Genomic DNA, 25,142 nt, shown 5'->3' with positions numbered 1-25,142 from the left:
ATTCATTGCCCAAGTACTCTTTTTGGATACTTACCTACTTTCTTAGGTGTCGGAAAATGAACCGATTTTACCGTCAAGAGACTCATGTTAATATGCTCTACTCATTCTCGTGACATGACCTATCTAACGGAATATAACTAGAGTAATCTAGTGTCCGGTTCACTGTACTAGTTCCATAACGTATGAGTAACGTCATAAAATCTAACGTGTGCCATTAAGTATACGCAGTTTGTTCATACAAATGATGTGGGCCATTGGGGCTGCGTAGTGAACTTGATAGTTCCATATAGTTCATTTGGCAAAACTCTATATATAACAGCTACTGCTTCATGTTTAAAGTAAATGTAGTTTGGCCACGTGTTAATGACTGAAATTGGAATTTAGTTCTACTTTGGGTCTACAAAAATTTCCCCCCAGAAATTTCTCAGTATAGGTCCACGAGGTGATATAGCCCCAATAGAAAAGTATCTCCCGATTTTAGGTATTTTGAAGGTTTTAGCCACATTATCTCACCGAAATGGATGAATTGTGGTATTTAGTCTTCGGTACAAACTTAACAAATGTAGATAAAATATTACATTTATGCCTTAAAATTCCGGGGGCCCAAAATGCATTCTTGAAATTGGGGTGCATTTGGCAAATGCAATATCACCCCAAACACCGAAAATACAATTAGGCCTCAAACTATCCATTTACGCCCCAAATTATTTATTTACTTAAATTTGGGGTGTAAATGAAGCAACATATTTGGGGTGTATTTGCAAAAAGGATTTTTAAAGATATTCATACAATAGTTTGTAATAATTGTTTGATTTTTTTGGATAGTAGCAGAAAAAAATATATTAAAAAATTTTAGAAACATGTAAAGGTTCAAATCCGATAATTGTTGGAAATGTGTATTTTTGTCCTTATTTTACTAAAATTAATAACTTATATTATGCTCCAATATTTTAATATTTAAAGTAACTTATCGTTCTAAAATAAATTTTTACAATTGCTTTGGATGTAACAAACATAGATTTAATTTTGTTGGGAAGTAAACAGTGATCATGTTTACAGCTACCCAAGTCTGTGGTACTTAGTATATCGATTTTGTGAACCAAATTTTAAAATTAATTGGAGTGGGAAAAAATTGTATAAAAGTGTATATCGATATTATTTGCTGTTTGAGTTGTGAAAAGTGAGGACTTCAAACGTACGAGGGCGGTTCGGAAACTTCTTAGCCTATCAATGAAAGAGAATAGTTAGTTTTTCAAAAATATATTTATTTTTCAATATAATCTCCTGAAACTTCAATAGTGGTTTACAACTGTAATTGCATCTTCATTTGAGGTAAAACGCTTGCCAGCAAGGAATTTTTTTAGATTTGGGAACAAGTAAAAGTCACTGGGAGCTAAATCAGGAGAATAAGGTGGGTGGTCAAGCAACTCGTACTTTAATTCGTTGATTTTAGCCGTTGTTAAAACACTCTTGTGCGCTGGTGCGTTGTCTTGATGAAAAATTATTTTTTTGTGTTGTAAGCCAGGACCTTTGTTTTGAATTTGTACATTTAATTGATCCAAAAGGTTGCAATAGTACTCTGAATTTATTGTTTTACCCTTTTGCAGATAGTCAATCAATAAAATACCTTTGAAGTCTCAAAAATCGTTGCCATAACCTTACCAGCCGATTGAATTGTTTTTGCCTTCTTTGAGGCACTTCCTCCAGCTTCAGTCCATTGTTTGGATTGTTCTTTTGTCTTTGGAGTATAGTGGTGGATCCATGTCTCATCAACAGTTATGAAACGACGCTTATTTCGCTTAAAAGGATCCAAACAAGCTTGAGAAATGTTCATTCTTATGCGTTTTTGATCGACTGTTAACAAATGCGGCACCCATCTTGCAGAAAGCTTTTTCATCTGTAGTTCTTCTTGCAAAATTAAATGGACTCGATCATTTGAGATGCCCATGATATTAGCAATTTCACTCACTTTTATTCGGCGATCATTTAATACCATATCATGCACTTTGGCTACAATTTCTGTTGTTGTTGCTGTTTTTGGACATCCACTACGTGGTTCATCTTCAATGCTTGTACGACCACGTTTAAATTCAGCAACCCAATTTTTTACTGTTGCATATGAAGGAGCACTTTCAACTAACAGATTCACCATATCATTATGAATTTCTTGTCCCGATAAACCTTTTTCATGTAAATATTTAATATTTAAAAAAATTGCGGATGCGTCTTTTTTGAACACCCGTTTCTATATGAAGGGGTTACTTTAACATGTGTTCATAACAGAGATGGAAGTTTCCAAAACACTTAAATTTTTTCTGTTTATACCGCGCTTTTTGTGCTAGACTAAGAAGTTTCCGAACTGCTCTCGTATAAAGGTTCCAGCTGCAGAGGTTTGCAGACGAACATGTTATTTCTCTTTTTCAGTGACGACCTTATTCAGGGGTTACCCCCTTTTTTAAAAAAGCGTTTTGCGGTGTTGACTATAGTTCGAAAACGAATGAACTGATCATCATATATTTTTGTGGGTTTTAAAAAATAATAAAATTTGATTAAAAAACAAGTAAGAAAAGTCTATAGTCGGACGGAGCCGACCATGGGATACCCTATATCACTATCCCTGGACAAACGCTCTCCACGGAACTTCTTTTCAATGATTGTGAAAATTTAATTATCAAATACCAGAGATGTAATGTATAATACTTATGACCAAAACCAAAAAGTTATCTAGCATGACAAAGACATTTTTGTAGCAGGAAAGGAAAATTTAGTTCACACAAACTAAAATGTAACGAAACCCACTTATGTAGTACTACTACTTCCGTTGTTTAAACGCTACGTTTTTGAAATTTTTACCAATTTCACACAAAAGTTTCAGTCCATTAACCCGCTGATCTGATCTTCACGTTGGTTTGTACGCTTCTTCTTCATCATAAACTTAAACTTTGTTTATTTTGCGGGTTATTATTTTGACCTACAGAGCCGCTACATAATTGGTTAAAATTTTGTTTTTGGTCCATTTCATCCCGTGAACATTTCACGATCATCACCAAAAACTAATCATTTCTATTCTGGCCCGAACCCAATCTCCTTAAAAACAAGTGAGCAAAGGCTATAGTCGAGACGGACCGACCATGTGATACCCTACACCACTACCCCTGTGCATAAGGACATATTTTCTTTTTCCATTGGCAGGCTTTCTTTTTGGAATACTCCTACTAAAAGCGGAAATATTCGCATAAGAAAAAAACTTTGACTTTTCTCCACATAAGCTTTTCGCTTATTCCGACTCCTGAATATTATCCGACCATCAACAAAATAAATAGGCTTCTTCCTCTGTGGGACCCGCATACAATTCCAAAAACTTCGTGACGATCAAAATTGCGACCTGTAGCTTGATTACAAAAAAATCGGAAAATGGGATGCATTACCGACTATTGCGATATCTCTGTTGTTTGAGCAGCTACGACAACCTACTTTACATCATTGTAAAGGTGATATTATCTACTTTCCTTGCCATGTTTTGCTTTTGATACACCTCTTAAAGAAACAGAGATATTGGCTTTGAAATAACACGTTGACCATTCTCCAAATAAGTTTTTGCCCATTCCGACCCGTTAATATTATCCGACCATCATTAAAATAAGTAGGCTTCTTCCTCTGTGGGATCCCCATTAACCCCCAAAATTTCGTGACGATCCGATCAAAATTGCGACCTGTAGCGTGAATACAAAAAAATCGGAAAATGGGATGCATTACCGACTATTGCGATATCTCTGTTGTTTGAGCAGCTACGACAACCTACTTTACATCATTGTAAAGGTGATATTTTCTGCTTTCCTTGCCAGGTTTTGCTATTGATATACCTCTTAAAGAAACAGAGATATTGGCTTTAAAATAAAATGTTGAGTTTTCTCCAAATAAGTTTTTTGCCCATTCCGACCCCTAAATATTATCCGACCATCGCCAAAATCAATAGGCTTCTACCTCTGTGAGACCCCCATTAACCCTCAAAATTTCGTGACGATTCGATCAAAATTGGGACCTGTAGCTTGATTTCAAAAAAAATGGATAAATGGGATGTATTGCCGACTATTGCTATATCTCCGTTATTTGGTTACCTACGCCGACTTGGTTTACATCATTGTAAAGACGGGATCTTCTACTTTCATAGTCAGGCTTTTTTTGGAAAGTTTCCAACCAAAGCTGTAATATTCGTCAATATAATTAAAATCGCAAAAATGAAAATCTGGGTTTTATTTGCTAGTATTGTGATATCTTCGTTGTTTGATCACCTACGAGCACCAACTTTACATCATTAGAAAGGTTATATTTTCTACTTTCATTGTCAGGTTTTGCTTTTGGTATACCCCATATAGAAGCTGAGATATTCGCTTTGGAAAAAAACGTTGTCTTTTTATCCACCTAAGTTTTTTGCCCTTTCCGACCCCTAAATATTATCCGACCATCACCAAAATCAATAGGCTTCTTCCCCTCCGGGACCCCCATCAATATCCAAAATTTCGTGAGAATCCGATCAAAATTGCGACCTGTAGCGTGATTACAAGGTTTAGATGGACAGACGGACAGACGGACGGACGGACGGACTGACGGACGGACACACATAGCCAGATCGACTCAGCTCGTCGAGACATTCATTTTGGTATATATAAGTATGGGTCTACGACCATTATTTCGATGCGTTACAAACTTTTTGGCCAAAACCAACTTATAATACCCTCCCCACATAGTGGTGTAGGGTATAAAAATTGTTACAATCGGTCCATAATTTCGGCCTTAAAAGCTTGTTTACAATTTTTAATGGACGGACACACATCACTAAATCGCTTTATCTCGTCGAGATATGAATTTTGGCATAACAAATAAGGGGTCTAGGATGAATATTTCGTGGTGTTACATAAACTTTTGGAGAGACAATATGTAGCATGGTATAAAAATGTGGTTCTCTACACAGAACCCATTATATATTAGGCAGTAGGCCCGTTATCTAGCAAACACTTTATTGCAATTTACATCAGTGGAAAGGTCAGTAGTTTTTTTTTCCATATGTAGGCTAATTTGCGAAATATATATGTCCTCAAGGAATTCAAATATCGACCAAAAATAATTTTTTTTTATTTTTCATACAAAAGTAATGGTCCATTTCACCCGCTAAAGAATATCAGATAATCATTCAAAATTGTAGGCATTTTTTTCGACCTATACTCTTACCCGGTGCAAAATTTCGTGACTATGTATAATTGCGACTTCTAGCGAGTTTATTATTACACTACAAACAAATAACGGGATATATTAGGCTGTAACTCTGTTATCTAATCCTGCACACCAACATAATTGGCATCAATTGAAAGGTCAAGCGTTCCACTTTCAAGTATATCTCACTTGTCCGAAATGTCACTTCCAGGAATTAAGATATAAGCTGTATATTAAAAATTTTCACAATTTTCACACAAAAGTTTTGGTCCATTTAACCCTCTAAATATTATCCGATCGTCATCTCAAATTGCAAGCTTCTCCTTTGTGATATACTCTTACCTTATTTAAAATTACGCGTTGATCGGACTATTATTGAGACCTACAGAGCCGCTACAAAATTAGATAAATATTATGTTTTTGGTCCATTTCACCCGCTAAATATTTCACGATCATCACCAATAAGAATAGGGATCTATTCTGATCTGAACCCGACCTCGTGACGATCGGTCCATAATTGCTGCCTGGAGCGTGTTTACAATTTATAATGGACAGACGGACGGACGGACGGACGGACGGACGGAAGGACGGACGGACACACATCTCAAAATCGCTTTATCTCGTCCAGATATGAAGATTGGTATACCACATTGGGGGTCTCCGACGAATATTTCGCGGTGTTACATGAATTTTTACCAAAACAAACTTATAATACCCTTTTTCACATAGTGGTATAGGGTATAAAAATGGGCCGTTTTGACAATTAATCGGTCAAAAAACTATTTTAAAGGAAAATTCTCATATTTAAAAGGAAATTTTCGCCGTAGGTCAAGTTTCTGAGAAATCGCGCGATGAAGTTTTTGATTTTTTCCCTATAATACTTGGGAAAATAGATTCATATCTCTGTTTGGCGTTGTTGTAGCTTCGTTTTTAGGTGACATGTCTTCGGTCAAATCGATTGACTAATCTTTTTGTAGAACATTTCATTCTTCTAACTCAATGCCTTTAATGTCCTTTCGTCCTTTATTTCTTTTAACCGTAGTGAAGTAGTACCACAAGATGAGATTTGTCAGCACCCAAATATTCTTCAAAAACGTTGCTCAGAAGATTTTAGGCACGGTTGGCTCTGACAACTAATCGATTTTGTCCCGTTTTCATTGTCATTTTTGACATTTATTCGGACTTTGTTCAGAATTTAACTATGTTTTGTTTTTCTGTATAATCGTTATTGGATATGTATTGGTATGTAGACTTACAATTGGTCATTGCTTATGTAGACATCTGGTGTGCTTCTGAAATATTTACCACAAATAGCTCTTGTAATGATGAACACGTTAATAACAAATTTTCTTGGAAGATAGATCCGCTTATCTCCGTTTTTGAACCGGATATTCCGACATTAAAACCGATTTTTGAACAGGTTTTAAGTAAACGATAAAACTTATATGTACACCATTAAAACGCTTATAGAGTTGTCAATCAAAATTAATTAATTCGCTTATGAAAACTTTGCTAGTTGCAGTTCTAGAACAAAAAAACCGTTTTCTTAAACCTTTTTTAAGGACAAATATCAGTACGCACAAATAATGTGATCAAAGGCTGGGCGGTGAAAAATTCTTTTTGGCGATGAATGTCGATGATGAAACCGGAAGGACAGTTTTGCCATAGGTCAAAATTCTGAGTTATAACGCTATAAAATCTATATTAAAAAAGTTACCAATTTTCAGACAAAAATGTTGGTATATTTAACCCGCTAAATTGGTTGGTTTTTACGTTGTTTTGAGAATTGTTTGGTTTTCCCATGTCGATTTTTTGCATCATAAGACAATCGGCACTTTTGTTCATGACATTGTGTTTTAAAAGCATAAAACAATTCATACAGTATACCGCCTACAGAGGGGGAAGAGGGGAGACTGCTACGCTCATGGTTTCTTAAAATAATCTTGCTATTTGCACAGAAAATATTTTTCGACACTTTCTCCATATAAGTGGATTCACTGTGCCTCGAACTTAACGCCGTTCTTAATTGCTTCTTTCTTCTATCTATTTCCAGAACCAACACGGCAATACTCTGGAAAGTCCTTCTTCTCCAGTTTCATCGTCAATTCAACAAGCTCTCTCCATAAAACTCTCTCATCTTCAATTTTCCAACTTCCGAAACCTAACCTAGTTTTCAAGAAAATCGGCTTTGGTGCAGGTGTACCACTGGTGAAACGTCCCCATGCTTCCCTGCTTATTCACTTCAATGATTAACATTACTTCTTTCCTAAAATGATTCATGAAAAGCTCATGTCCAGTGGTATTAATGTAGAGTATTAGTTGGTCGACCCAGTGCCGTATTTATAACCTGCGGTTACTTGTTTTACTTATTTCGATCTATTATTTCACAGTATACCTATTTTGTGAAGGAACATGTTTTATTACGACATAAAATATCCCACTTCAGCTGTGGAACATCTTTGCATTGTGTAAAACCAAATGCCATCACTTCAAAACTTCATTGGCGGCAAAACGGCATCATCCCAACGAAACGAACCCGTCAACTTTATTTGACATATTAAGGTTAATATGTCATTTTAAAGTGTACCACGAGCAGCGGCATACCTTAACAAAAAAGCGAAACCTTAATTCCAATAACTGCGAATATTGATTTGACCAGAAAAAGTAAAACTCGCAGCACACACAGTTACACCACGTCAAATGTCATTAATGTCAAATTGTCCGTTATAAATATGCAAACAATAAATCAAGCATAAATTGTTCAGAAAACGAAGAAGAAGAAGAAGAGGATTAAGATGAGGCTGAAATCAACAAGACATCCCCCGAAAGGCAAATTCAAAGAAAATGCTACAACTACACACAATGAAGACGGCAAAAGCAGAAGCATGAGCAGCATCAGCAACAATAACATTAAGCAAATAACTCAATTATCTGATATCTTATTTAATATGAAAGGGAATTTCACATCAAAAGCAATTTTAGATGAAATACCCCCATCAAAATGAAAAGACAAGGAAGGCACACTTACCTAGATAGTGAAAATACAGTGGAATTTGGTTTTTGGAGAACAGAGGTTATTGTGAATTACAGATGTCATTTTGCGACGGAAAATGCCACGCAGCGGAGGGATTGATGGGGAAATTGCATTCTATGTAATAGTGGCATTATAAATTAGTAAGAGATTGCGTTAGAAGAGCCTTCTATAGAGGAAAATGTATGTACATTGCAGCAGGGAAGGTATCATAAAGAAATGGATATATTTAACTTTAAAATATATAAATATTTATTATTTGTTAATAAATATTTTAATATAAATATGAACATAAATCTGCCAAAAAATTAGAATCAGGTGTTTTGTGTTCGTCAGCATTTGAATATTAACATATTTTTAAATTCGAATATTCAAAAATCCATTCCAGTCACTTTCGTTATAACCTTACCGAACTGTATGTGGATTTTTAATGCTACCATCTTTGTGTGTGGGGGATCTTTGCAAAACAATACAGAAAAAAAACTCCCAAGACAATAACAAAAAAACTTGTAATTATGCAAAAAAATAAATAAACAACAAAATTACAAGCCCTCGAATGTCGGTTGTAAGCAAGGGAAACCAGATAAGATTTTAACATCTCAAATTGAATGGGAATGACTGAACAAAATAATTACAAAATTGTTTTGTCTTGTATTGATTATCTCAAAGTAATTGCACACGAAGTTTAATCGAATCAAAGAGTACTTTAAAATAGTTTTACAGAAAACGTGAAATGTTTTGAATTTAATTATATGGATTAAAATTAAGTGGAGTATGGAGTAAAGGGAATAAAAATAAATTAAATTATTTACAACTTATTTGTAGGGCAATGTAATTAGTGCATGGAAACAAAAGACTTAAGACGGAAACTTTATGTGGAGTATTTTTTATTTTCCAATGAACATTGTTTGTGATTTTTTAAGATTAGTATATTGTAACAAATATAAAAAAATCACATAATAGGAAATGACATGATATTCTGAAAATAACTACATAAATAACATCTTCGAAGAGATAAGGTGAGACTTCTCTTAAATCAAAATCGGGCTGCATCGATTCTATTTTATAACCTATACCACTATTTGAGAAGATTGTTTGTTCAATAGCCTGTAACACATCGAAGTAATGGTCATAGATCACCGACCTTGGAGCATATAATTCTTTGCCGCTTTCTTTGCGAGTTTTCAATTTAGCTCAACGTACGTATCGTAACAACCTCTTGCGACATCTTCAACTGCTTGAGTAATATATTGAGTTATATGTTATATGTATGTATGTATGTATGTATTTTTGCAAACTTGTGTTTGAACATTTTTTATGGTTTACTAATTACTCAAAATTTTTCATTATGAAAAATGTAAAAAGTTGTGTGCTGTATATACATATGAATGTGGATGTATCCATGACGTCGTGATTTGCTTGATTTTCTTAAGTATGTACGATTGAGTGATTGAATTCATATTCATGTCCGAACGCAGTTGTTATTGAAGTAGTTCATATTCTTCCATTGCTTGCATTAAATGCTCATTTTTTAATATACTCTGTTTTGAAATTTCCCTAAAATCAAACTATTTCAAAAATTATAATTTTATTATTTATTTATTTTTGTTTTACTTTAAAATAAAGCTCTGTATTTTTTGTTGGAGTAGTTTAACATCCCTTTCATTTCCTGTATAATAATAATTTAATCAATCAAAATGTTTTTTTATTTATTTAATATAGTTTTTATATCCTCAGCATTTATGCTAACTAGGGTACATATATACACTTTCATACGGGCAAAATGTGCCTCATCGAAATAATGGTTAAAGACCCCAAGTATGTTTGGACGAAACGTGTTTCAGACAATTTGGAGTCGATTGAGCAATGTCCGTCTGGCTGGCTGGTGCGCACGACAACTCTCAAACGGATCAACCGATTCGGTCCAAATTTTAGGCTTTCGTAATATTTTGTCCAAACCTAGATTAAGTTCGAAGATGGGTTATATCGGTCCACTCCTTCCGGTACCTCCCCCTCTAAAGTTCGAAAATGTTCGATATTTGTACGGACGATAACTCTTGAAGAAAGTAACCGATTTGGTCCATACTTTGCAAATCGTGAAATGTCTGCCAGACTTAAATGAGGTTCCAATATGGACTCAATCGGTTCACTCCTTCAGGTACCTCCAACGCAAAATTTCGGATAATTTCAGTTTAGGACCTGCTTTCGAATCGCTATGATTTTTGTTTTAGCAACTTGTATTCACAGCCCCCATACGATGGTACCAGTTTCATCAGGGGCAAGTCCATACTTCCTGAGAAAATAGCCTGAAAGTTGCAAAAAACTCTATGACACCGTGTGAGGTGGTTGCAGCGCAAGATAACTCTCGAACGGATCTGCCGATTCGGTCCAAAATTTGGCCTTAGTAACATTTTGTCCAAACATAGTTCAAGTTCGAAGATAAGCCATATCGGTCCACTTCTTCAGGTTCAAAAGTTCAAAGTTGTTCGGAAAAATTGTTCGTACGGTAACTCTTGAAGGTGGATGGCCGAATTGGTCCATACTTTACACATTCTAATATATCTACCAGATATAGATCAGGTTCAAATATGGACTGTATTTGTCCACTCCGTCCAGTACCTCCCACAAAAAATTTCGGATAAGTTCACTTTAAGACCTGCTATCGAATCACTTTGATTTTTGTTGAAGCAACTTGCATTCGCTGCCTCCATACTTTTTGGGCTGGAGATCAACTTCCATAATGGTCAATGATGGTCAAAACTTTTGATCTTTAATTCTCATCAATATTTTTGTCGGTTCATACACCCAAAATTTTTAAAACCCCCTAAATACGTAAGTTTTTTGGGAAAAAATTGTTTCAATATACACAGGCTGAGGGTATATCTCTGTCGGCAAAGCCGACTGATACTTTTTTACTTGTTTTTTTTTTTTATAATTACTACCCCTATTTTTATACATAGTAATTGTGTTTTGGAGTAGTATAGTCATCCCTCCCTTATGTTACTTAAGTTACTTAATTTAAAATTTATTTCTTATCATGGCATTATATTGTAGTGAACAGCGTTAAGGTCAAAAGACTGGGCATGTGAGAATTTAAATAAATAACACCGTGTGTAATTTTTTGAGTCATGTTTTATTAATCATATTCTGAGACCGCAGCATGATAGAAGACCAAAAATAACAAGATACGTGTACCGGCGTTTTTCCCTATCACTTCAACTTTCGCGGTTATGCCCAAAGACCTGAGGCTTTGATGTCAAAAGGGATCATTTTGTCAGGCACACATCTTCTAAACCGCTAAGAATTTGGGTTTACTCGTAGAGCAAAGGTTGCAGCTCACGTCTTAATGAATACTAATTGTGAACACATAAAATCCATTCAACCTCACCTTCAAATTCAAAATCGTCAAAGTCAAATTTCCTTCTTAATTTTTTTCTCGCATTTTAGTCTACAGATATCAAACCGATCAAAATTGAAGCAAACAGCCAACTAGAAATAGATCTTAGTAAACAACTTACAACACATACGAACTCTGTAGAAACGGTTCTTAATGGTCAATATAGCAAATCAAATGCGATTTTTATCCTCTTTTCTCGGTTCCTGCTCCATAGATACTTAACCGTTCAAAATTCAAGAAAACAATGATGTGCAAAGATATCAGCAAACAATTTCTGGAACATACGAAATGTCTATGACCGGTTCTTAAATGTGAAAATAGCCAAAAACTTTTGAAAATATTCGATTTTTATACTTTTTTTCTCCGATTCCGGTCCCCAGATATCGAACAGCCTAAAAATTAAGGATACAGTCAACTGCAAAAATGTACCTAAGGTTTCAATAAACAACTTTCTAGAACATAAAAAGATTCTAGGAACGGTCCTAAAAGCTGAAATTCACAATAAAAATTAAATTCAAAACTCAAGGAAATTTGCGGATCTGAACAGAAAAGAGTGATCTAAAATAATCGAATTTGAGCTTGAAGGACCGTTTCTAGAACCTTTTTATGTTCTAGAAAGTTGTTTGCTTGAATTTTGATCGGTTTGATATTTGTAGACTAAAATCCGTAAACAAATTAAAATGGAAATTTGACATTGACGATTTTGAGCTTAAATGTGAGGTTGAATGGATTTTTTGTATTCACAATTATACTCTAATACGAGAGCTACAACTTTTCCTCTACGAGTAAACCCAAATTAGCGGTTTAGAAGATATGTGCCTGACAAAATGATCCTTTTTGACATCAAGGCCTCAGGTCTTTGGGGGCCCATATCCTCGAAAGTTTAAGTGATAGTGAAAAATCGCCGGGACACGTATCTTCTTATTTTTGGTCTTCTATTGGGTTATCCCGAATCCCGAATTTCTTTTTGTGGAGGTTGGGATCTTTGGAAGGATTAATTTTTAATGTTTATGATGGTCGAATAGTACTTAGAGGTCAACATCAGCAACTATTTTTTTAGGGAACTTAGTGAAACTTTAATTTTTATGCAAATTATTATCTCTTAGGATTATCTCAAAGGAAAAGAACAAGTAAAGCTTATTTACTTGTTTGAGGCCGGGCCAAACACCATGAAATATTCTGAGCTATATAATTAGTTTTCATTACGTTACGAAAATACTAACGCACATAATTTTAGGGTAAGACATTTTTTGACCACTGGAAATACCAAACAAAGAATTTTAGCTAATTCGGTGATTTAAAAACTGGGAAAAAAATAAAATCGGGGTACAGTGCGAAATATGGGAATTTTAGTGGAACTGTATTCAAAAATTAAAGTACATAGAACTAATGAGATTTTTGTTGAATCCCATTGCTTAGTATCCCGTGACAAATACCTCATATTCAGTTTTGTGATTTACCCCCTAAAACAACTAGAAATGCACTTGAAAGTTCTACTTTTGTTTTAAAATATTTAATTTCTTTAAAAATTGCATCTAAATTTGCTAATGTAATAGAGTGTTACAAACAAATGGTAATGTAGTTGACTATAGTTTTTTGTCGCTGTTACAATTCTTGAAATTTGTGCATTATTTGGCGTTTATAGAGTTGTAATATCTAATTTAGTTTGGTTGCTATTCGTTCCCCAAAAATGTGTTTTTTTAATGTCTACTAAATTTTTATACCCTCCACCATAGGATGGGGGTATATTAACTTTGTCACTACGTTTGTAACTACCCGAAATAATCATTGTAGACCCCGCAAAGTATATATATTCTTGATCAGCGTGCAATTCTACATCGATATAGCCATGTCCGTCCGTCTGTCCGTCTGTCTGTCTGTCCGTCTGTCCGTCTGTGGAAATCACTCTAGCGTCCGAACGGATTGACGTAGGTTGATGAAATTTTGGGAAAATATGTTATATTTACGTAGAACTTTTGGTATTGAAAGCGGGCTATGTAGGTCTACGCTTTCGTATAGCCCCCATACAAAATGACGCGTGACGCGTCGTCGTTTTAAGGAATTTTTAAGATATTTGGCCCATTTTACCACCGTATTGGTTGTAATTTGGTACTTTGTGTCTCCAGAGGCCAAAAAATATTCCTACCAAAGTTGGGTTATAGAGGTCCACGTTTTGGTATAGCCCCCATATAAGGCCCCATATAAAGTACGCGTTATTTTAATATATTTTGAATGTATTAGACCCATTTGACCACAGAATTGGTTGTAATTTGTTATTTTGTGTCTTCAGAGGCCAGAAAACATTCCTACCAAAGTTGGGTTATATAGGTCCACGTTTTGGTATAGTCCCCACATAAGACCCCTTATAAAGTACGCGTCATTTTAATATATTTTGAATGTATTAGACCCATTTGACCAAAGAATCGGTTGTACCTTTGTATTTTGTGTTTCCAGAGGCTAAGAAACATTTCTACCATAAAATGTTTATATAGGTCCACGTGTTGATATAGCCCCCATAATACAATATCTCCCGATTTTCGATATTTTGAACGTTTTAGCCTCATTATCACACCGATATGGCTGAAATTTGGTATTTAGTCTTCTTTAGGCGTATAAAACTTCCCCCCAAAAATTTGTAGGTATAGGTCCACGCCATCATATAGTCCCCATAGAACGGTACCTTCCGAATTTCCGTATTTTGAAGGTTGTGGCCACATTAATCCACCGAAATGGCTGAAATTTGTGGTGGAGGGTATAAAAAGTTCGGCCCTACCGAACTTAACGCTTTTCTTACTTGTTTCTTTTATAATCATTGAAGGTTTTTAAACGTGTTGTCGTGAGCTGCAGAATACATCGCATATTTTCTGAGAGGTAGGATATTTATCTTTGGACAAACCAAAAACATTTTGTATTGAAATTAATTATTAATTATATTAAATGTGTACAAACAGCAATTCTTACGTTTTATCGACCAAAATGACCAAAAACAGCCAAAATTTTTTGAACAGGGTGGTCCCGTTGTGTGGGTTCTAATCCAAAACATTGAACTATGTTTATAATTTTTGGTACGAAGGATTCATATCTTCCAAGAGGTCGAAATACCAAATTTCAGCCGAATCGGTCATAAACTGTCGCTAAAATTCACAAAATATTTAAAATCGGACGGTACTTTTATGTGGGGGCTATGACAAAAAATGGACGTATTTTCAAAAAACTTACACATACTTATTTTCTACACTCTGAAACCCTTAAATATGAATTTTAAGAAAAATCGGTTGATAGATGTGGGTATTATCGTTCTAATTCAATTGGTGACGTACAGTCACAACAGGTATTTACAAAAAATTCTCCCACCTTAAAATAGAAAAATCAACTTTATTTTAACTGTGGCAAATTTGAGCAAGAATTTATTTCTCAGTTTATTAGTTTAGACCCCCAGCTATCTTCCAAAATCAATTTGGAGGTGGACAAACTTGGACATTTTTTAAAAGTTTAAATATATTTTAAAAATATTTGTAAAAAATAATTTTCAATGTACATACAAACAGGGATTTTACTTCTCTAATTTTACAACATTTTTAGTTCTTTTTTTAATATTATGAAAGTACTCACCACCAGCTTCCCGGTTCATTATATCTTTGGTCTCAATTCTCTATATTTATGCAGCGACACAACACAACAAAAAGAGTCTATTTTATACCAATTTTTTGTTTTTTTTTACAATTAAGTGCCGACTTTGACACCGCTTCAACTAGCGGCATCTATCGGTAATTACAAAATTAATTATTTTCAGATGACTTGATATGTTTTTTATTATTCTGTGCAAAAAAAAAATAAAATTTCGAATCTTCAAAAATAAGGTTTTGGCCAAAAATTTCCTGATTGAAACCTATGTGCGTTGGTAAGAAATGTTGCTATTTATAAGAACTGTTACAGATACAATCTCCAAATTTGGTATATGTGATGTAGAAATAAATTTACCAAATGATTTTCAAATCGGTTCAGATTTGGATATAGCTCCCATTTACATATATTTTCGGCCGACTTCCTTATTTCATGCACTAAACACGCTATGTATGTCCAATTTCAATGAAATTTGGAATGTGTGACGGAATTTGTTGTAGAAATAAACGTGCCAAATTATATCGAAATCGGTTTAGATATGAATATAGCTCCCATATATATTTTCGGCCGATATCCTGTATTTGATGCACCAAACACGCTATATATGTAAAATTTCGCTGAATTTTGGATTGTGTGACGGAGTTTGGTCTAGACATAAATGTGCCAAATTATATCGAAATCGGTTCAGATTTGAATATAGCTCCCTTATATATTTTCGGCCGATTTCCTGTATTTGATGTACTAATCACGCTATATATGTCCAATTACGCTGAATTTTGAAATGTGTGACGAAATTTAGTCTAGACATAAATGTGCCAAATTATATAGAAATCGGTACAGATTTGGATATAGCTCCCATATATATTTTCGGCCGATTTCCTGTATTTGATGCACCAAACACGCTATATATGTCCAATTACGCTGAATTTTGGGATGTGTGACGGAATTTGGAGTAGACATAATGTGCCAAATTATATCGAAGTGGTTTCAGATTTGAATATAGCTCCCATATATATTTTCGACCGATTTGAGGCATTTGATGCACCAAACACGCTATATATGTCCAATTACGCTGAATTTTGAAATGTGTGACGAAATTTAGTCTAGACATAAATGTGCCAAATTATATCGAAATCGGTTCAGATTTGAATATAGCTCCCATATATATTTTCGGCCGATTTCCTGTATTTGATGTACCAAACACGCTATATATGTCCAATTACGCTGAATTTTGAAATGTGTGACGTAATTTAGTCTAGACATAAAGGTGCCAAATTATATCGAAGTCGGTTCAGATTTGGATGTAGCTCCCTTATATATTTTCGGCCGATTTCCTGTGTTTGACGCACCAAACACGCTATATATGTCCAATCACGCTGAATTTTGTGATGTGTGACGGAATTTGGTGTGGACATAAATGTGCCAAATTATATCGAAATCGGTTCAGATTTGAATATAGCTCCCATATATATATTTTCGACCGATTTGAGGCATTATATGCACCAAACACGCTATATATGTCCAATTACGCTGAATTTTGAAATTTGTGACGAAATTTGCGTTGAGTTTTGGAATGTGTGACGGAATTTGGTGTAGACACAATGTGCCAAATTATATGGAAATCGGTTCAAATTTGAATATAGCTCCCATATATATTTTCGACCGATTTGAGGCATTTGATGCACCAAACACGCTATATATGACTAATTTCGCTGACATTTGGAATGTGTTAAAGAATTTGTTCCAGAAATAAATGTGCCAAATTATATCGAAATCAGTTAAGTTATAGGTCTCATATACATATATTTTTGGACGATTTCCTGTATTTCATGCATCAAACAAGCTATGTATGTATGTTAAATTTCAATGAAATTTGGAATGTGAGACGTGTTTTGGTCTAAAAGGAAATGTGACAAATTATATCGAGATCGGTTCATATCGGAATATGGCTCTCATAGATATTTTCGGTCGATTTCATGTTTTTGGCACGTACATATGTCCAATTTCAATGAAATTTTGAAGAAACTCGGAAGTCAGTAGAAGCCATCTTTATGTACAGAAGAACATATAGTTCGGAAGGAATATACCAAGTCTACAGCTATTAAATATATTTTAGAGACTTCTTAAGGATAATTTTTTATTATGATAGATATATCATCATTATTTGAGTAAAAATTATAAATAAAAGTGGGTGTTATCCTAAGAGTAATTTAAGATATCACAATATGTCAATATGTATATGACCTGGAAAATATAAGTCCCCTGTACATAGAAAAGAAATTAAAACTATCCTCAAACTTAATGTTTTCAAACTGGGTTCTATTCTTAAATTAATTCAGTGTTACCCACTGAAACATACAAAAATACCATAGTAGACTCACGACAGCCATGAATGGGCTCTCCTATATTTATACGTTAAAATATAAAAAAGTTAATATAATTATAGCATTCCACTATATTTTATCTTAGTCGTGGTAGCGAAGCGCACCGGGTTTAGCTAGTAGGTTATAAAATGGAATCGATGCAGTCCGATTTTGATTTGAAAGAAGTCTCACCTTATCTCTTCGAAGATGTTAGTGTGAATTGATATATGTAGTTATTTTCAGAATATCATGTCATTTCTTATTATTTGCAACAAGTTCACATTGATTTAATTTTTTTATTTTTATAGTTTTTGATTAGTTTTAGTTCAAATCTAGTAACTAATTTTTAACACAGTTTCAGTTAACCGATCGAACTGAAACTTTGCACACATTTCAGATTTGGACGACAATACATGAATACGAAACTAAAACCAATATGGGTCCATTCTTTCCTATAACCCCGATATAGCGGTACCATCCGATTTCAGGTGTTTGATGATTTTGTCAAATTTTTTTGTCCGAATTGGCTGTAGCTTGGCATTTGGAGTTACCAATTGTACAGAAACTCCCCCACCAAAAATTGTGGACACGGGTCACATTTTGGTGTAGCCCCCATATAATGGTACCACTCGATTTCAAGCAATTTAAAGTTTTTATCTACATTTTCGGCCTAAATTGACTGTAATTTGGTTATGGACTTCTCAGTGGTCAAAAAATGTATTTACTAAAAAGTTAAAAATAAAAAATAATTAAAAAAATTAAGTTTCAGTGTTTTATTTATAAATGCACTTAAAAAAAAATAATCGGTCGCTTAGCCTCAATAAGTATATTCTTCCTCATGATGGAATCTCTCAAATAAAACGCTTGCATTTAAATTGAAGATGGTGGCAAAATTAAACGTCAAGCGTTTTATTTGAGAGATTCCATTATGAGGAAGAATATACTAGTTGAAGCTAAGCGACAATTTATTTTCTAGTTTGAAGTGTATTAATAAATAAAACAATGAAAATTAATTTTTTATTAATAGATAAAAACACTCATATTTTGATGCAAAATATGAAAAGAACTTAAAAAAATTTAAAAACTTGAAAACATTTTAACTTTGACTTCGAATTCCCCTACAACTACTGGACAGAATTTGATCGTCTTTTTAATCACCGAAAACCGATTATGAAAATAGCTCTATAAGTTCAAAAGTTATAGAGTTTCGACCAGGAAAACTGATCCTGAGCCACTGTGCGTCGTTCATCTAAAGGCTGAGGGTATACAAATTTCAACTTATGAAAATTAATTTCTTACGCTGTACTTCATTCATTCCTATGGCGAAGGCATTAAACAATACTCATATTAAACATTTAAACAACAATCACTTCGTTTAAAATAAAACCAAATGTTACTCCATTCAATCGAATTTCAAAACAAATTCCATGAGAATTTTTCAATTCTCAAGAATTAACATTTCTGATTAGTAATTATTCTACTTAATAGCCGATTGTTAGTAACACGTTAAATGGTTTTGAAAAGTATTTAAAGTAATGGAAAAATACCTTAGGTCTGCGAAATAACTATTTGATACAGGAGGCAAATGGTCAGATTGCAGATTGTTTAAATTACTAATGCGATTTTAATGGAAATGTATTAAATTGTACAGTCACCAATGATATTTCACGTATGTAGGTATGTGAAGCAATTCATTTTGGTTAATTAAGAAGAAATAATTTAAATTGTTGTAAATGCAATGAGTGTGCACAATAATGCCCAGATAAAACACAGAAGCTAAGGTAAGCTTATAATTTTGTCGATTTTTTTAAGGCGAAAACTAAAAAAAGCTAATAAGAATTTAACAAAGAATATTCGTAGTTTCCAACGGAAATGTATGTTATTCAATGTAATGTTCTATTGCCATGAATGATAATTTCTCAATAATAAACAATCAAAACACTTGTGCCATTTACTTTTTACATAAATATATTTATTTCGTATAATATACACATTTCATTAAAAGTTTCAACGCTTCATTGGTGGAAAATTTTTAAGGTTAAAAGAGCAAAAATCCCGGATCTTGCGAGTCTTCCTTGAAGAGATGTTTATCAAGAAATACATAAACATAAGTACATATTATGCATGTTTTTATTTTATTTATTTTAACACAAAGAAATAACCACTTCGATGATAACCAGGAAGTTTTTTCCAACACATTGCGTGCAATTTTAAAACAGCCATGTAATTACCTTCGCATTAACTTTAAATATCAGACAATCTGTCAAGAATTATGCAGCATCTAAAAAGGACCACCTCCATATGGACGAACAGTAATTTAAAATAAAACTTGTTGAATAATTTAACATAAATGCGAAACAAAGGAAATCACATAATTGTGTAGGAAGAAACAAAAAAAATGTAAAATTACATTGAAATGATGAAGATGAGTCTATGCACCCTATACAAAGTTATGAAATAGTAAAAAAACTTGCAAAAAGATGCTCGGCTGTTCTGATCCCGTCAAATTCGTCCAAATCCAAATATTTCATAAATACAGTGCACAATGTGACCAATTTCAATATCTTGTGCCAAAATGCAAAAAAAATGTTGTCGAAAATTTACAAAAAATTTAAATGAAGGGATAGAAATCATGCTAGCTAAGAGAAAAACAAAAATTTCGTTGGTTGTACCGTTATAATTGAAGTAACGGTACTTATAACATGACCTTATTTTCCTTAAAACATATTGGTTCTTTTTACTATCCTATAGTATGGAGAGTAACTTATTAAAATGTTTTTAGAAGTAATTGTATTTGCGTTACACTTGTATAGAGTAGCCTGATTTGTTCTGCAACCTTTTCAAGTGTATATTTATATTTACTCATTTTTTAATAGGAAGGAAGTACCACGAGGTTCCCTTGTTCTAATGGTACACAAATTTAGAGGAGCTCTCAAACTATCATTTTCTCAATAGATTGATTTCGACCACGTGCGACGCCGGGGTATAGACCCCCTGTAACGGTACCACCAGATTTTATTTATTTTCAGGATTTTACCTACAATAATCAATAGATTTTGATTAGAATTGAATTTTCTCCAAGTAAAAAATATCCTTAAAAAATATTGTCAATATTGGTTCATGTTTTGATATAGCCCCCATATAACGGTACCGTCCATTTTTGGGATTTTTAGGGTTTCTGGTCATATTTTGATATAGCCTCCATATAACGGTACCGCCCATTTTTGGAATTTTTAGGGTTTCTGGCCACATTTTCGAACCAAATTTGCTAAAAACTTGGCTATTTTGGGTTCACGGTCCATGTTTTGATATAACCCCCAAGTTATTGTACCGCCCATTTTGCGGGTTTTGAGCGTTTTGGAAACATTTTCGAACCGAATTAGCACAAAGTGGAAATTTCGATCGTTAAACTGGAGAGTATTTTGGAACATAATAATATAAATCTTATCATTTGATATTTATTATCCATTATATTTTTTTCGCACAACATTTTATTTGACGTATGGGTAAAAACCTCTCGACATAGTAAAATAAGAAGCATCCAGGAGTACATTACATTAATTACGGCACAAGGATACTCGGAAATACCGCCAGAATTGTACGGAAAGGTTTCCAGAAAAGCCACAAACAAGGGTCCTATTCCAAGAAACAATTTATCAACTTTTCTCTTTCGTTCCACAGTAAACTTTGCATTTTGTTTTTGCAGACCAAATTTTAATAAGTTTGCCTAAAATCTGCGGGGTAAACGTTCTCTTTGAAAACACGGTAATGATCGGATTAATTTTTCGAACTTCCATCCTCCGAACCACCTTCTCTGAACTTCCACCCTAAGAACCATCGCCCTCAGAACTTTCACCCTGCGAACCTCACATTTCTGATCTTCCAACCTGTGAACAACCCCATTCCGAACTTCGACCCTGCGAACAACCCCATTTCGAACTTCCAACCTCCGAACCAACCTATTCCGAACTTCCAGCCCCCGATGAAACCCCTCCGAACCACCCCACAAATTGATGTTTCTCGGTTTTACACTAAGACGAGATCCCCTTTCAGAGTTTTTATACCCTCCACCATAGGATGGGGGTATATTAAGTTTGTCACTACGTTTGTAACTACTCGAAATAATCATTGTAGACCCCACAAAGTATATATATTCTTGATCAGCGTGCAATTCTACATCGATATAGCCATGTCCGTCCGTCTGTCCGTCTGTCCGTCTGTCCGTCTGTGGAAATCACTCTAGCGTCCGAACGGATTGACGTAGGTTGATGAAATTTTGGGAAAATATGTTATATTTACGTAGGACTTTTGGTATTGAAAGCGGGCTATGTAGGTCCACGCTTTCGTATAGCCCCCATACAAAATGACGCGTGACGCGTCGTCGTTTTAAGGAATTTTTAAGATATTTGGCCCATTTTACCACCGAATTGGTTGTAATTTGGTACTTTGTGTCTCCAGAGGCCAACAAATATTCCTACCAAAGTTGGGTTATATAGGTCCACGTTTAGGTATAGCCCCCATATAAGGCCCCATATAAAGTACGCGTCATTTTAATATATTTTGAATGTATTAGACCCATTTGACCACAGAATTGGTTGTAATTTGGTATTTTGTGTCTTCAGAGGCCAGAAAACATTCCTACCAAAGTTGGGTTATATAGGTCCACGTTTTGGTATAGCCCCCCCATAAGGCCCCTTATAAAGTACACGTCATTTTAATATATTTTGAATGTATTAGACCCATTTGAATAAAGAATCGGTTGTAACTTTGTATTTTGTGTTTCCAGAGGCTAAAAACATTTCTACCATAAAATGTTTATATAGGTCCACGTGTTGATATAGGCCCCATAATACAATATCTCCCGATTTTCGATATTTTGAACGTTTTAGCCTCATTATCACACCGATATGGCTGAAATTTGGTATTTAGTCTTCTTTAGGCGTATAAAACTTTCCCCCAGCAATTTGTAGGTATAGGTTCACGCCATCATATAGCCCCCATAGAACGGTACCTTCCGAATTTCGGTATTTTGAAGGTTGTGGCCACATTAATCCACCCAAATGGCGGAAATTTGTGGTGGAGGGTATAAAAAGTTCGGCCCGACCGAACTTAACGCTTTTCTTACTTGTTTATTTTCATTTTTATACCCTCCACCATAGGATGGGGGTATATTAAGTTTGTCACTACGTTTGTAACTACTCGAAATAATCATTGTAGACCCCACAAAGTATATATATTCTTGATCAGCGTGCAATTCTACATCGATATAGCCATGTCCGTCCGTCTGTCCGTCTGTGGAAATCACTCTAGCGTCCGAACGGATTGACGTAGGTTGATGAAATTTTGGGAAAATATGTTATATTTACGTAGGACTTTTGGTATTGAAAGCGGGCTATGTAGGTCCACGCTTTCGTATAGCCCCCATACAAAATGACGCGTGACGCGTCGTCGTTTTAAGGAATTTTTAAGATATTTGGCCCATTTTACCACCGAATTGGTTGTAATTTGGTACTTTGTGTCTCCAGAGGCCAAAAAATATTCCTACCAAAGTTGGGTTATATAGCTCCACGTTTTGGTATAGCCCCCATATAAGGCCCCATATAAAGTACGCGTCATTTTTATATATTTTGAATGTATTAGACCCATTTGACCACAGAATTGGTTGTAATTTGGTATTTTGTGTCTTCAGAGGCCAGAAAACATTCCTACCAAAGTTGGGTTATATAGGTCCACGTTTTGGTATAGGCCCCACATAAGGTCCCTTATAAAGTACGCGTCATTTTAATATATTTTGAATGTATTAGACCCATTTGACCAAAGAATCGGTTGTAACTTTGTATTTTGTGTTTCCAGAGGCTAAGAAACATTTCTACCATAAAATGTTTATATAGGTCCACGTGTTGATATAGCCCCCATAATACAATATCTCCCGATTTTCGATATTTTGAACGTTTTAGCCACATTATCACACCGAATATAACTTTCCGTACCGTAACCGTATAAAACTGTCCTCCAGAAATTTGTAGGTATAGGTCCACGCCATCATATAGCCCCCATAGAACGGAACCTTCCGAATTTCGGTATTTTGAAGGTTGTGGCCACATTAATCCACCGAAATGGCTGAAATGTGTGGTGGAGGGTATAAAAAGTTCGGCCCGACCGAACTTAACGCTTTTCTTACTTGTTTTATTTTAATTTATTTGCAATTTGTTTTATTTTTATTTTCATTTTATTTTTATTTTATTTTCTTTTTTTATTTTTTTTTATTATTTTATTTTTATTTTAATTGTATTTTATTTTATTTTATTCTATTTTATTTTTATATTATTTTATTTTTATTTATTTTATTTTTTTTTTTCAAAATAGTCTGGCTTAATCCCATTGTTGTTGTTTTAATATTTTAAAACAACTATTTTATTAGTGGAAAAGATTTGGCATTGTTCGCCAAGGGGTAAGGCAGGGAATACTATAGTTTCGATCCACGCCACTGGATCTCATCAGTTCCCTTGTTTCTTGTTTGTGTATATTCTCCACCGAAGTTATTTTTCAATAACTTCTTCAACAAGAAACTTTTTATACCCAAACATCAATCGTCAGCTCGAAGTATAAAGGTAAGCAAAGAAAAAAGTTCAATGAGAAGTTTTTCCTTGGCAACCTCATACAACTCCGACGAAAGTGTCTGCGAAACAATTCAAACCTCTTCCACTTGTGTGTGTCGTCGAATTTCGACAAATGCACACACCAAAATTTGGTTGGTCTGCTTTACAGCAAAAACAACACACGTCGTGCCAGTGTCTTCAATTTGAAGCATTGTGGCGTTTTTTTTATTGGGATAGCGTTTGCAATTTTGTTTTTTCAAAATAGTCTGGCTTAATCCCATTGTTGTTGTTTTAATATTTTAAAACAACTATTTTATTAGTGGAAAAGATTTGGCATTGTTCGCCAAGGTAGTAAGTAAGGCAGTTTAAGTTTTAAAATATTAAAACAACAACAATGGGATTAAGCCAGACTATTTTGAAAAAAAACAAAATTGCAAACGCTTCAAATTGAAGACACTGGCACGACGTGTGTTGTTTTTGCTGTAAAGCAGACCAACCAAATTTTGGTGTGTGCATTTGTCGAAATTCGACGACACACACAAGTGGAAGAGGTTTGAATTGTTTCGCAGACACTTTCGTCGGAGTTGTATGAGGTTGCCAAGGAAAAACTTCTCATTGAACTTTTTTCTTTGCTTACCTTTATACTTCGAGCTGACGATTGATGTTTGGGTATAAAAAGTTTCTTGTTGAAGAAGTTATTGAAAAATAACTTCGGTGGAGAATATCCACAAACAAGAAACAAGGGAACAGATGAGATCCAGTGGCGTGGATCGAAACTATAGTATTCTCTGCCTTACCCCTTGGCGAACAATGCCAAATCTTTTCCACTAATAAAATAGTTGTTTTAAAATATTAAAACAACAACAATGGGATTAAGCCAGACTATTTTGAAAAAACAAAATTGCAAACGCTATCCC

General features: G+C 34.4%; 1 protein-coding gene across 1 annotated transcript in view; it reads right to left on the bottom strand.

Annotated features, from left to right (window-relative positions):
• The window catches only part of LOC141388782 (uncharacterized), a 186,141-nt gene extending 161,390 nt beyond the window's left edge, over positions 1–24,751 (bottom strand). Inside the window, exon 1 of the mRNA XM_073959101.1 lies at positions 24,723–24,751. The gene's annotated coding sequence lies outside the window, so the exon portion shown is untranslated. The remainder of the gene's footprint in view (positions 1–24,722) is intronic.
• Positions 24,752–25,142: the final 391 nt, after the last annotated feature.

The sequence above is a fragment of the Musca autumnalis genome, unplaced genomic scaffold (assembly GCF_047663935.1).
Source record: "Musca autumnalis isolate F117 unplaced genomic scaffold, ASM4766393v1 scaffold_1, whole genome shotgun sequence".
NCBI lineage: Eukaryota > Metazoa > Arthropoda > Insecta > Diptera > Muscidae > Musca > Musca autumnalis.
Note: the sequence above shows the minus strand (reverse complement) of the source record. Positions and strands in the feature narration are given on the sequence as shown.